This window comes from Apium graveolens, chromosome 6 (genome assembly GCF_009905375.1).
Source record: "Apium graveolens cultivar Ventura chromosome 6, ASM990537v1, whole genome shotgun sequence".
In the NCBI taxonomy this organism is placed as follows: domain Eukaryota; kingdom Viridiplantae; phylum Streptophyta; class Magnoliopsida; order Apiales; family Apiaceae; genus Apium; species Apium graveolens.
Window position 1 is genome coordinate 245,950,623 of NC_133652.1, and position 15,794 is coordinate 245,966,416.

The 15,794-nt window shown below is 39.1% G+C and overlaps 1 non-coding gene across 1 annotated transcript; it reads left to right on the top strand.

Moving 5' to 3' along the window:
- The first annotated feature begins 14,833 nt into the window (after positions 1–14,833).
- LOC141669369 (small nucleolar RNA R71) lies at positions 14,834–14,940 on the top strand. The gene has a single exon (XR_012553655.1). It is a non-coding gene; the product is annotated as a small nucleolar RNA R71 (small nucleolar RNA).
- The last annotated feature ends 854 nt before the right edge of the window (positions 14,941–15,794 follow it).

Here is a 15,794-nt window from a genome sequence, read left to right on the forward strand (position 1 = left end):
TACCTTTGGTAGTCCATCTAGCACACATAGTACCAGAGTCTACCCCTCCCTTGTCCTTTTAAAAAGAATTCTACCATATCTCGAGAACTCGAACCACATCGAAGTTCCCCAAGCGTTTTGCTTGTTGATAGAAACAGTTTACCTTACTAAGATATAAATGTATATATATATACGTACTTCCGAAATTTTCGGAGGAAGTACTAAGGATGTGAGTTGACCGTTGTCAACAGATAATTAAATAAGGGGGAAAAGTTTCTCCTTGAAACTATATTCAAAATATTAAATAAGTCGGGGTAATATTCTACGACGATCTAAAATTATTCGAATAATTTTCGAAAATCAGAAAGTAATTTAAATCTGGTTCTATGATTTTTAAATCATAAATAAACCCTTTAATAAATAGTTAATAATTAAATGATAATCGATAAATAATTAAACCTCGAAGGAGTTTACTTTTAAAAGAATAAATAATATTCCTCAACTAATTTATGTTTATTACATTAATAACTTTAATATTTAATTGAGATTGAAGTAAATATTTAATGGAGAATACTTCTCCCTAATAAGTGAATAGTAAGTAAATATTTCTTGTCCAAATGATAAAGTATAGTTGAGGGAATACGATCTTTGGAAATCGTTTTAATAAAAGCTCGAGGTGTTTAATATTGGAAAGTGGACGTCGAGTCCCTTTAAACCATACTACTATGGACTTGTAATCGTCCTATAATATCACCGAAATGATTCCCGTGTTTTTATCTTGAAATCACGACCGACTCTTGGTCTTATTATAATACATTACGCTTATAGCGGAATTAAACATTTCACGATATATACCTATCGTACAACATCGCTATATCATGCAAAAATTCAATAACTACGTATTATGCCAAACATGGTAATTATGCAATGATAATAAAACAATCCTTTCACAATACAACAGTAAATGGAATTGGTTTCGTAAACTTGCCTGGGTGCCTCGAGATGGAGGATGCTCTAGGTTCCGCTCGGAAATCTATAATCATAAACACAATTCGTTTTGTTAGGTCCCGTTCTAATTTACGGTGACTCGCACTCATACGCTAGTTATTATGCACCCTCTCAACTTATATTACCCTTATTATTCCTTTAAGTCCTTATTCACATCATGGTCGCTTCATTTTTCTAAGTATCTTAGGTTTATTTTCATTTTCGCCGTCGGTTCCGCTTATGTATTCTACGATTTCTAATCACGCGGTCTCGGCTCCGATAGTTTTATAAAACTGACAAATAATTATTTTCACTTGAAATTTTTATGGAAGTTAGGAAACGCAAAATACTACTCTCTGTAAAAATTTCATGATTTATGAACATTCTTAAGTCGATCCTTTATATTTTCAAAATTCGTAATTCGTAGAAGTTTTTGTCGCGTAAATCACTTTTAGTAAAACGACCATAACTTTAGATCCGTAAATCGGAATCAAGAGATTCAAGTGCCTAAAAAATCCTTATAACATTGTCTACCATAATCAAGGGTTATTTTTCAAGAAACTATAGTTTACATCTTCGGGACTTTCTGCAGAAACTTAAAGTTATGTTTTGTTCATTTTAGCTAGATTACGTTTACGATCGGAGTTTCGTTTACGGCTTAAATCTTTATACTACCACCAACAATCATCATATCATCATCAACACACTAAATCCTCTCAAGAACATCATGTTATTAAGGCAATAACAATCAACCTTAAATCTACTTAGCTAAATATCAAGATTTTAACAATATCACCTCTAAAACTAGGTTTGTAACTACATACTAAAAGGATCTTGAAATTGAATTTTAAATAAAGTTGGGTCAAATATTTTTACCTTTATTGAAAGCTTGAGATGTGTTCTTGAGGATGGTGGAGTCTTGGGAGTGCTTGGTATGGTTTTTGGAACCTAAAACCACCATTGAAATCAAGAAACCAAAGAAGAGTTACTATTCATACTATTCACTAGCAACTTTCTTGATTTTATTTCACCCATCAAACCTTGATAAAAAGAGATCAAAGAATTATCTTACCTTAGTTTGGTTTTTAGGAAGCTTTAGAACTAATTGGAGGATTTAACCATGGCTAGAACTTGAGATTTTGATTTTGAATTCCTCCCTTGATGAAGAAAGCCGAATGGAAGAAATATGAAGGGGGAGAGAGTTTTATGCTTGCTTCCTTGGTTGCTTCTAGGAAATGGGATTGGTGATATCTTATATTGATTTGATATTCTCCTAGTATAGAATCCTAGGTTTATTCTTGTTGCCAAATCCATGGACAAATCTAAGTAGCTTCCTAGTTTACAAGCTAAGCTACTTGTTTTAGCTTCCTTAGCACACTATTTGATTAGCCTTGGTTGATCATCCTATATCTAGCTCACTATTTGATAAAGTAACCATGGTTACTTTCTTACCATGGTTAGTTAGTGCATTACATTTATTTAATCGTTTACGCGTTCGCTCGATCGCTTAAACGTTTTCGTAATACTTCCTCGTAAAGAGTTCGCGATGTAATTCCTTTCGCATTTATTCCTTATGTTTTGAATTATCATACTTGGATATAAATCCGTAGGATTTTAATCTTGTAATTATATTGGGATTCCCGTAATCCTCGATGAGTCGTAAATATGGTCATTTTTCAAAGTTCAATTTTTTCGAAAACTAATAGCGTTTACATACACTCATTTGGTACGTATAATCATAATATCAACTCCGAAACTCATTTTCTCATGCACTACATAGTGTGGGCTCAAAAGTTTTTCCCGTCCGTCAGGGTTACTATTCATTAAACGTTTTACAAGGTCTCAAAAATTCGAGTTATTACAGTCTTCTCCTCTAACAAGAATTCCGTCCCGGATTCAATTAGAAAATAAGTGGGGGTATCTATTCCTCATTACGTCTTCAAGTTCCCAAGTTGACTCCTCGACATTTTGATTTCTCCATAAGATTCTAACCAGCTTCACAGTCTTGTTCCTCAGCACTTGTTCTTTTAAGTCCATTATCCTTACTGGCTGCTCGATGTAGGTCAGGTCTGTTTGTAAATCTACCTGCTCGTATTCTATTACATGTCATGCATCTGCATGGTACTTCCTTAACATGGACACATGGAACACGTTGTGCACTTGTTGCAGATTAGGAGGCAAGGCGAGCTTGTAAGCTAGAGGTCCTATTCTCCTCAAAATTTCAAAAGGTCCTATGAATATGGGACTCAGCTTCCCTTTCTTCCCAAATCTCATCACTCCTTTCCACGGAGATACCTTCAATATCACAGAATCTCCTACTTCATATTCCCTATCCTTCCTGGTCTGGTCGGCGTACTTCTTTTGTCTATCCTGAGCTGCTATCAGTCTTTTCCTGATGAGTCTCACCATTTCCCTGGTCTGTTGGACTAACTCTGGTCCTAATATCTTGTGTTCTCCAACTTCATCCCAACATAGGGGAGCGCGACATCTCCGTCCATAAAGAGCTTCATACGGAGGCATTCCTATACTAGCGTGATAGCTATTGTTGTAAGCAAATTCGATCAAGGATAAGTGGTCATCCCAATTTCCTTTGAAATCAATGGCACATACTCGTAGCATATCTTCTAGGGTCTGAATAGTCCTTTCGCTTTGTCCATCAGTCTGGGGATGGTAAGTGGTACTCATGTTTAGTCTGTTGCCTACGCATTCCTGGAAGCTTCTTCAAAATCGGGAATTAAACCTTGGGTCTCTATCTGACACTATGGCTACAGGAACGTCGTGTCTCATTACAATTTCCTCTAAGCAAATATCCACCAACTTGTCTATGGTGTACCTTTCGTTGATTGGTAGGAAGTGTGCGGACTTGGTCAATCTATCTATGATAACGCATATGGCATCATGATTGGTCTTTGTCCTTGGTAGGCCTGTCACAAAATCCATGGCTATATGCTCCCATTTCCATTCCGGAATTTCTAGGGGCCGTAATAATCCACTAGGTCGCTGATGTTCCGCCTTCACTCTCTGGCATGTCAAGCACTTGCTGACTCACTCTGTTACTTCTCTCTTCATGTTAGGCCACCAATAATAGTCCTTAAGGTCACAGTACATTTTCGTACTTCCTGGGTGGATTGAATATCTGTAGCTGTGCCCTTCGTGCAGCAGCTCATCCTTTAACTCTTGCACATTTGGAATCCAAATTCGGGATGCATACCTCATGATCCCTTTCTCGTCCTTCTCGCATCTCACTTCTTCACCTGTCAATGTTTCTCTTTCTTCACCCGCCTTCTTTTTCTAACATACTCGTATCTTTTCTATCAGTTCCGGCACTAGCTTAATTTCAAATAATCCTTCCGTTCCTTCACCGGTCATTCTCACGTCAATTTCCATCTTCTCAAATTTCTTTAATTAGCTCCTCCGATGTCATTATCATCTTGAATCTTTCCTTTCTACTAAGGGCGTCAGCCACCACATTGGCTTTACCCGGGTGATACAAAATTTCACAGTCGTAGTCCTTAATCAACTCTAACCATCTCCTCTGTCTCATGTTCCGTTCCTTTTGAGTAAAAATATATTTGAGGCTCTTATAGTCTGTATAAATCTCGCATTTCTCACCATACAGGTAGTGTCTCCAATTTTTCAGGGCAAACACTATGGCTACTAGTTCTAGATCATGAGTCGGGTATCTGCTCTCATACTCCTTCAATTGTCGAGAGGCATACGCTATAACTTTGTCGTGTTGCATCAGCACACATCCTAATCCTTTAAGCGATGCGTCGCTGTATATTATGAACTCTCCCTTTCCATCGGGAAGAGCGAGCACTGGTGCTGATACTAGCCTCCTTTTCAGAACCTGAAAGTTTTCCTCACATTTCTCTGTCCATACAAAGTTTTCTGTCTTCCGGGTAAGTCTAGTCAGTGGACCGTCTATCTTAGCAAAATCTTGCATGAATCTTCGGTAATATCCTGCTAAACCCATAAAAATCCTAACCTCTGTTGGGGTAGTTGGTCTTTCCCAGTTGGATACCACCTCTATTTTGGCAGGGTCAACTAAAACTCCTTTGCTACTCACCACATGTCCTAAAACTGAACTTCTCTTAACCAAAACTCGCACTTCGAGAATTTGGCATACAATTTCTCATTCCTCAAGATTTCTAAGACTATCCTCAAATGTTCTGCATGTTCTTGCTCTGTCTTTGAGTAGATCAGAATATCATCTATAAAAACTATCACGCATATATCTAGGTACTTTTTGAACACTCTGTTCATCAAATCCATAAAGGTTGCGGGTGCATTGGTTAGCCCAAATGACATGACTAAGAACTCATAGTGCCCATACCTAGTGCAAAAATCAGTCTTCAGTATATCCCCGGGTTTGATTTTTAATTGGTGATACCATGTTCTCAAATCTATTTTGGAAAAATGTACAGCTCCCTTGAGTTGGTCGAATAGGTCATCAATCCTGGGGAGAGGGTACCTATTCTAAATAGTCAGCTTATTTATTTCTCGATAGTCTATGCATAATCTCATACTGTCGTCCTTTTTCTTTAGGAATAGTACTGGCGCTCCCCATGGCGACATACTGGGTCTTATCATTCCATTATCTAATAACTCTTGTAGTTGAGAAGCTAGTTCCTTCATCTCAACTGGGGCTAGCCTATATGGGGCCTTGGATACTGGTACCGTTCCTGGTGCTAATTCTATAGCGAATTCTATTTCCCTGTCAGGTGGCAACCCTGGTAAGTTCTTTGGAAACACATCCTCGAATTCGTTCACTATGGGTATATCCTGTATATTAGGGACATCTTTCTTGGTATCTACCACATAAGCCAAATAGGCCTCGTTACCTGTCCTTAATAACCTTTTTGCCTGTAGCATGGTCAGAAATTTCTGGTTCTGTCGTTGACCTCTAAACACTACTTCTTTTCCATTTTGCACTCTTATCTTTACCCTTTTCTGTTCACAATCTATTTGCGCTCCATTACTGGATAACCAATCCATTTCTAAGATTATATCAAATTCTCCTAACACAAATGGGATTAGGTCAACCTCGAAGACCTTCCCTTCTAATTTCAACTTGGACTTAGGGTGTACTTGATTCACAGGAATTATTTCTTTGTTTGCTATTTCCACTTGTAATACCTCGCGTAAGGATACGGCGTTAAGTTTTAACTTTTTAGCAAAATCTTGAGATATAAATGACTTGGTTGCTCTAGAATCAAATAGGACATTTGTATGTTCAGAATTTAACAAAAGGGTACCTGCTATCACGTCAGTGTTTCGGACAGCATCCTGAACGGTCATGTTGAAGGTCCTAGCAGCTGGGGGTCGGTTGGATGCAGCTATGCTCATCCCTGAGGCTGGGGGCTTCAATGTCGGGCAATCCTTTCTCATGTGTCCTACCTTTCCACATTGGAAACACGTCACATTGGGTCGAGTGCAGTTGTTCGCAAGGTGTCCGATTTGGTCACACCTGTAACATTTCAGAGGGGCTCTCGCCTGGGTACACACTCCAAGGTGTCTTCTCTCACATGTCTGACATTCGGGTATTGGGGCACGAGGTTGGCTATGGAACGTTGCCCTAGATTTTCCGCCGCCCTGGCCAACACTCTCACTCGGGGCCTTTCTGAATCCGGGGCCTCGTGCAGGTTGGGACACCGCTCCCCTGACGAACCTACTTGGAAGGCTCCTGTTCCTAGTTCCTACTCCTCCTCCTTCGCCTTGGCTTCCTATCTTCCTCTTCCTATTTTCCTTTTCCTTCACACTTTGCTCACTGCCAGCTTCAACAATCGAGACTTTCTGCACTAAGGTGGCATAGTATGTCAGCTCTAACACCGCCACTCGGTTTTGGATCCACTGTTTCAGACCAAGATGAAACCTTCGCGCTTTCTTCTCTTCGGTATTCACAAACTCAGGCACAAATCTCGACAACTCAGTAAACTGGGCCTCATATTCCGCCACTGTCATCTTATCCTGTTTCAATTCCAGAAACTTAATCTCCATCTGGGTCTCCATAAACCTAGGGAAATACTTGTCTAAGAATATTCGGGTAAATCTATCCCATGGAATCACAGCATCAGTCTCTAGGTTTCGTTTGGACTCCCACCAGTAGTTAGCTTCTCCTTTCAGCATGTAAGAAGCGAAAATGGTCTTGTGTCGTTCCTCTATACCTAGTATCTCGAAGGACTTTTCTATCTCTTTAAGCCAGGTCCGTGCTTCAACGGGGTCGGCATACCTAGAAACTCTGGGGGTTTGAGAGATTTGAAGGCCCTAAAGGCAGTGGCTGCAGTCTGTTGGATAACATGTGGGTGTGGTGGAATAGGCTGTTGGTTCAGATTTGCTCTTAACAGTTCCATAAATTCATTCATGGGGTTCCCTCCCTGATGGGTATCCTCAGCCTCTTCTTCTACATAGTCTTCCTCGTCATATTCATTATAGTCTAGGTCTTCTTCACTTTCCTCATTTACTACAGGGTCAGGTTCATTCCGTTGTTGGTTAATAGATTTCGCGGGCTGTGCCCCGGTTCCTCTTCTACGGGGTGGCATTGTTCTGATAATGAAAATTTGTCAATATAGTTGCAATATTTTATAATTGGATTAATTTATTCAGGTGTAAGCATGTCATTTATTATCTAGCATGTTTTTATAAAGTGCAATAATATGGACATCAATTTCTTAATAACTGCTAGATATATATTTCATAAGGCCTCTTACTTATATCTGGGGGACAAAACAACTAGCTGAGTTCATACATGCCTGATTATAGTACATCACTACTTGCCCTGAATTCTGAAATGCAAATACATAATCTGTGTACCCTGAAGGGCTAGGAACGCTATCTATTACTAGCTATCCTATCAAAATTGGTGACAAGTCACCCAGCCTTCTTCAAGGTCCATATCTAGTCACTAGTAACTTAGTCACTGTCACTGCGCGTGAGGTCACGCACCCTCCTTATCGCTCCTGCCAACATCAGCTCTGCATCAACTACCGAGATGTACCCTCCAATCGCTTTCATTCTCATCTGAACCCGGGTACGGAGCTCGATCCCATCGATCTCTCTGCGGGCTATGGCTGGGGAAGCAGCTCTGAAATCCCCTGGGTATCCTAGTCATATGGCTCTCTCAGCTGTCAATGCATGGCGTAACTCCGCAATGCGGGCAGATGCCGCAGTGATCTCAGCATTAAGCTGAGCCACCATCCAGTCATGTACAGCTACATGTATGGTCGCCGGGGGTGGTAGAGGTGAGTCTAGGTCGCTAGAGGATATGTCGTAAGCCACGTAGACCTATGCATATATCCCATCCTCGTCATCATCATCAGCATAGGGCATAGGGCTCTGAATCCCTTGGGGGTGGGGTAGGAGAGCGAATGGTCGGGTGAGGGTACATCTCTACATCCCTCCAGCCTACGCAATCTCCCTGGGTCATCTCAACGTCATCAGCTATGGGGATAGGAAGGTTGGTCTCCTCCTCCAAAATATTCTCAATAGGGTCATCATCTGAGTCATTAATTGGTGGGTCCTCTGGCTCGAGAGTAGGGTCATGCTCAGGGACCATAACATCATCAACAGGGTCAACCTCCCTCATAGGCTCCACTGGTACCTGACACAATAGGCAAAGTGTTACTAACTTAGAGTCGGAATTCCCTTGAGGGTAAAATAGTCAAGACTACCCATGTAGCCCGACGACGAACTCGACTTGAGCTCTAATTGATTATTTGATTATTCCTATGTCTACATATTTTATATCCTATCGTTTCCAAGATTTGATAACCTAAGGCTCTGATACCATTTATGTGGCGCCCCAAATTCCGGGGTCAGGAATCTCGGAGGCCACGCCATCTAAACTACTACAAACTACCTACCTACCTCACACTATAATATATAAATACTCACACTTTATGACCCCACACTTATCACACACACACACTTACAGGTTATTGTCTTGGAAATGAACCATTCATAGCTAGAGTAATTCAACCATAAAGTGATAATTATTACAACCCAAAAGTGATTAAATCTTACCGGGGAGTAACCTTTAAGTAAGGCTAGTCCGTCGGTCAAATATACGTTTCTTGTTTATTACCTTACATAAGTCATACTTATAAATAAGCCGAACTAAAAACAACTGAAAACCAATCCAGCTTATTCGGACTACGTGTGGTACAACACCAAAAAATCTACGGAACAGCTGGCCATTTCCTACCCGTTTCTTGGTTGTGGTTCTCATGGTAGGCATCTTGATTCACTGTTGTGTTGTGTCAATTTAAGAAAATAAGTGTGAGCTATAATGCCCAGCATAATAATGTACAATATGAAAATGACTGTATGATAACTTATGTAAAACATCATATATGATACTTATGTTTTATTCGAAATTAGTTTTCCCTTGGTGATACACACCTTCTATGAAAACAATTATTTAGGGGATTTTATTATCATGCGAATACCTTAATAGTAAACCCAGCACCTAGGCTTGGGTTACGGTATTGCATCACAATTCCAATTGGAAGAATTAGGACACCCGTTGGAGCCACCACATACGATGATCAGTCGTAATACGATAATAGTAACCTTTTCTACTAGTAGAAGGATGACACCATCGTATCCCGGTTATCACCCTTGCCGCATTCGGGCTACGTGTTCCATTTTTGGCTATACACATACTTCACAAGTTCCTGAGTACACAGAGTACCTTCGCTTGCGGTACCTTTGGTAGTCCATCTAGCACACATAGTACCAGAGTCTACCCCTCCCTTATCCTTTTAAAAAGAATTCTATCATATCTCGAGAACTCGAACCACATCGAAATTCCCCAAGTGTTTTGCTTGTTGATAGAAACAGTTTACCTTACTAAGATATAAATGTATATATATATGTACTTTCGAAATTTTCGGAGGAAGTACTAAGGATGTGAGTTGACCGTTGTCAACCGATAATTAAATAAGGGGGGAAAGTTTCTCCTTGAAAATATATTCAAAATATTAAATAAGTCGGGGTAATATTCTCCGATGATCTGAAATTATTCGAATGATTTTCGAAAATCAGAAAGTAATTTAAATCTGGTTCTATGATTTTTAAATCATAAATAAACCCTCTAATAAATAGTAAATAATTAAATGATAATCGATAAATAATTAAACCTCGAAGGAGTTTACTTTTAAAAGAATAAATAATATTCCTCAACTAATTTATGTTTAATACATTAATAACTTTAATATTTAATTGAGATTGAAGTGAATATTTAATGGAGAATACTTCTCCCTAATAAGTGAATAGTAAGTAAATATTTCTTGTCCAAATGATAAAGTATAGTTGAGGGAATACGATCTTTGGAAATCGTTTTAATAAAAGCTCGAGGTGTTTAATATTGGTAAGTGGACGTCGAGTCCCTTTAAAGCGTACTACTATGGACTTGTAATCGTCCTATAATATCACCGGAATGATTCGCGGGTTTTTATCTTGAAATTCCGACCGACTCTCGGTCTTATTATAATACGTTACGCTTATAGCGGAATTAAACATTTCACGATATATACTTATCGTACAACATCGATATATCATGCAAAAATTCAATAACTAAGTATCACGTCAAACATGGTACTTATGCAATGATAATAAAACAATCCTTTCACAACACAACAGTAAATGGAATTGGTTTCGTAAACTTGCCTGGGTGTCTCGAGGTGGAGGATGCTCTAGGTTCCGCTCGGAAATCTATAATCATAAACACAATCCATTTTGTTAGGTCCCGTTCTAATTTACGGTGACTCGCACTCATGCGCTACTTATTATACACCCTCTCAACTTATATTACCCTTATTATTCCTTTAAGTCCTTATTCACATCATGGTCGCTTCATTTTTCTAAGTATTTTAGGTTCATTTTCATTTTCGCCGTCGGCTCCGCTTATGGATTCTACGGTTTCTAATCACGTGGTCTCGGCTCCGATATTTTTATGAAACTGAAAAATCATTAATTTCACTTGAAATTTTATGGCAGTTAGGAAATCTGTAAAAATTCATGATTTATGAACATTCTTCAGTCGATCCTTTATATTTTCAAAGTTCGTAATTCGTAGCAGTTTTTGTCGCGTAAATCACTTTTAGTAAAATGACCATATCTTTTGATCCGTAAATCGGAATCAAGCGATTTAAGAGCCTAAACGATCCTTATAACATTGTATATCATAATAAAGGGTTATTTTTTAAGAAACTACATTTACATCTTTGGGACTTTCTGCAGAAACTTAAAGTTATGTTTTTTTCGTTTTAGCGAGATTACGTTTACGATCGGAGTTTCGTTTACGCCTTAAATCTTTATACTACCACCAACAATCATCATATCATCATCAACAAACTAACTCCTCTCAATAACATCATGTTCTTAAGGCAATAACAATCAATCTTAAATCTACAAAGCTAAACATCAAGATTTCAACAATATCACCTCTAAAACTAGGTTTATAACTACATACTAAAAGGATCTTGAAATTGAATTTTAAATAAAGTTGGGGCTAAGATTTTTACCTTTCTTGAAAGCTTGAGATGTGTTCTTGAGGATGATGGAGTCTTGGGAGTGCTTGGTATGGTTTTTAGAACCTAAAACCACCATTGAAATCAAGAAACCAAAGAAGAGTTACTATTCATACTATTCACTAGCAACTTTCTTGATTTTATTTCACCCATCAAACCTTGATAAAAAGAGATCAAAGAATTATCTTACCTTATTTTGGTTGTTAGAAAGCTTGAGAATTAATGGGAGCATTTAACCATATATAGAACTTGAGATTTTGATTTTGAATTCCTCCCTTGATGAAGAAAGCCGAATGGAAGAAATGAAGAAGGGGAGAGAGTTTTATGCTTGCTTCCTTGGTTGCTTGTAGGAAATGGGATTGGTGATATCTTATATTGATTTTATATTCTCCTAGTATTGAATCCTAGGTTTATTCTTGTTTCCAAATCCATGGAAAAATCTAAGTAGCTTCCTAGTTTATAAGCTAAGCTACTTATTTTAGGTTCCTTAGCACACTATTTGATTAGCCTTGGTTGATCATCCTATATCTAGCTCACTATTTGATAAAGTAACCATGGTTACTTTCTTACCATGGTTAGTTAGTGCGTTACGTTTATTAAATCGTTTACGCGTTCGCTCGGTCGCTTAAACGTTTTCGTAATACTTCCTCGTAAATGGTTCACGATGTAATTCCTTTCGCATTTATTCCTTATATTTTGAATTATCATACTTGGATATAAATCCGTAGGGTTTTAATCTTGTAATTATATTGGGATTCTCGTAATTCTCGATGAGTCGTAAATATGGTCGTTTTTCAAAGTTCATTTTCTTCGAACACTAATAGCATTTACATACACTCATTTGGTACGTATAATCATAATATCAACTCCGAAACTTATTTTCTCATGCACTACATAGTGTGGGCTCAAAAGTTTTTCCCGTCCGTCATTCATTAAACATTTTACAAGGTCTCAAAAATTCGAGTTATTAAAGTGTTCCCCTCTAACAAGAATTTCGCCCCGAAATCAATTGGAAAATAAGTGGGGGTTTCTATTCCTCATTGCGACGTCAAGTTCCCAAGTTGACTCCTTGACATTTTGATTTCTCCATAAGATTCTAACCAGCTTCACAGTCTTGTTCCTCAACACTTGTTCTTTTTGGTCCATTATCCTTACTGGCTGCTCGATGTAGGTCAGGTCTGGTTGTAAATTTACCTGCTCATATTCTATTATATGTCGTGCATCTGCATGGTACTTCCTTAACATGGACACATGGAACACGTTGTGCACTTGTTGCAGATTAGGAGGCTAGGCGAGCTCGCAAGCTAGAGGTCCTATTCGAAGGACTGATCCCTTTTATATCTGCTATAGTCCATCCGATGGCCGATTTGAATTCTCTCAAGATGCTCAAGAGCTTGTCCTCATCACTACCTGAAAGGTCAGATGCAATAATAAAAGGCAAAGTAGATGTATCACCTAAAAAAGCATACCTCAGATGTTCAGGTAATGGTTTAAGCTCCAAAGTAGGTGCTTCTTCAATAGATGGTTTGAGCTTTCCCTCAGCATTCTTGAGATCAGTAGTACCAAGAGATTCAAATGGCATGTCTAGCTTTCGCCTCCAAGGAGAATCATTTAGATATTGTAGTTGCTCATTTCCTTCTTCATCTTCACTGTCAAATTCCCCTACTAAGGCTTTTTCTAAGGCATCAGATCTTAGCACATGATCAAGTTCTGAAGTTACCGCAGAATCAATCAAATCCGCCTTGAAACACTCCTCATCTTCTATAGGGAATTTTATCGCATTGAATACATTGAATGTCACATCCTGATCTTGCACCCTCATAGTAAGTTCACCTTTTTGCACATCTATCAAGGTACGGCCTGTAGCCAAGAAAGGTCTTCCCAAGATTATGGGAATCTTCTTAGCTTCCTCGAAATCCAGAATGACAAAGTCTGCAGGAAAGATAAGCTTATCAACCTTCACTAACACGTCTTCCACGATGCCTCGTGGGTATGTGATAGAACGATCAGCCAATTGTAGAGACATGTAGGTGGGCTTTGAATCAGGCAAAATCAGCTTTTTGAAGATAGACAACGACATCAGATTGATTCTTGCTCCCAAATCACAAAGGCACTTGTCGAATGACAACTTGCCAATAGTGCAAGGAATGGTGAAACTACCTGGATCCTTAAGCTTTGGAGGTAATTTTTGTTGCAGCACAGCACTGCACTCTTTTGTTGGAGCAACAATATCAAGATCATCCAGTTTCACCTTTCTTGAAAGAATACCCTTCATGAATTTTATATAACTAGGCATTTGCTCCAGAGCCTCAACGAAGGGTATGTTGATGTGAAGTTTCTTGAACACCTCCAGAAACTTACCAAATTTCTTATCCAGCTTTTGTTTTTGCAATCTCTTAGGAAAATGTGGTGGAGGATAGAGTTGTTTCTCCCCTGTATTACACTCGGGAAAAGTGTGTTCAACGGTAGTCTTCCTTGGTTCCGCCTCTTTCTCCTTTTGTTTTTCTTCTTCATCTACAACTTCAGCTTCTCCATCTTTTGCTTTTTCAGCATCAGCAACGTTTCCAGACCTTAAGGTAATAGCTTTGACTTGCTCTTTAGCTTCCTTCCTGCCTGGCACTTCAGTATCACTGGGAAGTGTTCCAGGTTGACAATTGAGCACGGCATTGGCTATTTGACCAATTAGATTCTCCAAGGTCTTGATAGACACAGCCTGACTTTTACACAACAACTTTAGCTCCTCGAAATCAGCACTAGAAGGTGGAGCAGCACCTCCTTATTGAGGATATGATTGTCTTTGAGCATATTGCTGAGGTTGCGGGAATCCAGGTGGATTAAACTACTTACTTACAGCTTGCTGATATGGTTGCTGAATAGTTTTCTGAGTATTGCTCCAGCTGAAATTGGGATGATTTCTGTTATTAGGATGATAAGTAGCTGGCACAGGCTGCTGCGGTCGCTGATAATTATTCACATACTGAACAGATTCATTAATAAGAAAACACTGATCCATAGCATGAGAGCCTGTATAAAGCTCAAAGACCATAGCTATCTGATTGACTCCATAGTTGGCTACAGAATCAACCTTCAAAGATAGCGATGGGAGCTGCGCTGCAATAGCTGTAGCTGCATCAACTTCCAGAATACCTGCTACTTTCTCATGCATCATCCTTTGAGTTGGGTTTTGATGCTCGTTTGCAGCCATAGTTTCAATAAGATGATAGGCTTCTGTATAGCTTTTGGCCCACAAGGCGCCTCCAGCTGCTGCATCGAGCATGGGCCGAGATTGGGCCCCCAAACCATTGTAGAACCCAGTGATCACCATCCAGTCAGGCATACCATGATGTGGACACTTTCTCAACATCTCCTTATAGCGCTCCCAAGCTTCGCACATAGATTCTGTTGGTTGCTGTGTAAAATGAGTAAGAGCACTCCTCATAGCTGCAGTCTTGGCCATTGGATAGAACTTCACCAGAAACTTTTGCGCAAGATCTTCCCAAGTAGTGATGGACCCAGTTGGTTCAGAATGTAACTAGTCCTTATCTTTATCCCTCAGAAAGAATGGGAAAAGCCTCAGCTTGATAGCCTCATCAGTAACACCATTATATTTGAAAGTACTACAGATCTCGACAAAATTCCTGATATGCATGTTGGGATCTTCAGTCGCAGCACCTCCGAAAGAAACAGAATTCTACACCATCTGAATAGTGCCCGGCTTGATTTCAAAAGTATTAGTCTGAATAGCCGGATGAATGATGCTTGACTGAATGTCATCAATTTTAGGCTGAGAAAAGTCCATAAGAGCTGGATCTGCTGGAACTATACGATCACCCATGATTATCGGTTCTTTCTGCTCACTCTCTTTATCCGAATCTTCAAAATCTATCTTCTCCGGAATATCAAGAACTGAGTCTATCTCCTCAGCCGTATCTAGAGTCCTCTTGCGAGTGCGAGAACATGTTTGCATAAACGCTCGCTAAAGTACCTGAAACACAACCAGAAATAATAAGTAACAAGTATTAATCAATGAGTCCTAATGACCACTGATGGCAAGTACATAAACTAAACAGATTAACACCGAGTCCCCGGCAGCGGCGCCAAAAACTTGTTAGGCACAAAGCATGCGCTAATAATTCAAGCAAGTATACGCGTTCGTAAGTAATATAGAATGATTTCTAGTTTGTTCCCACAGAGACTCAGACTATATGTATTTAATTAACACTTACTCACCAATGTATGATTACTTCTCAATGTCAAGACACTAACACTTAAGGTTGATTGACTAATTATTAACTA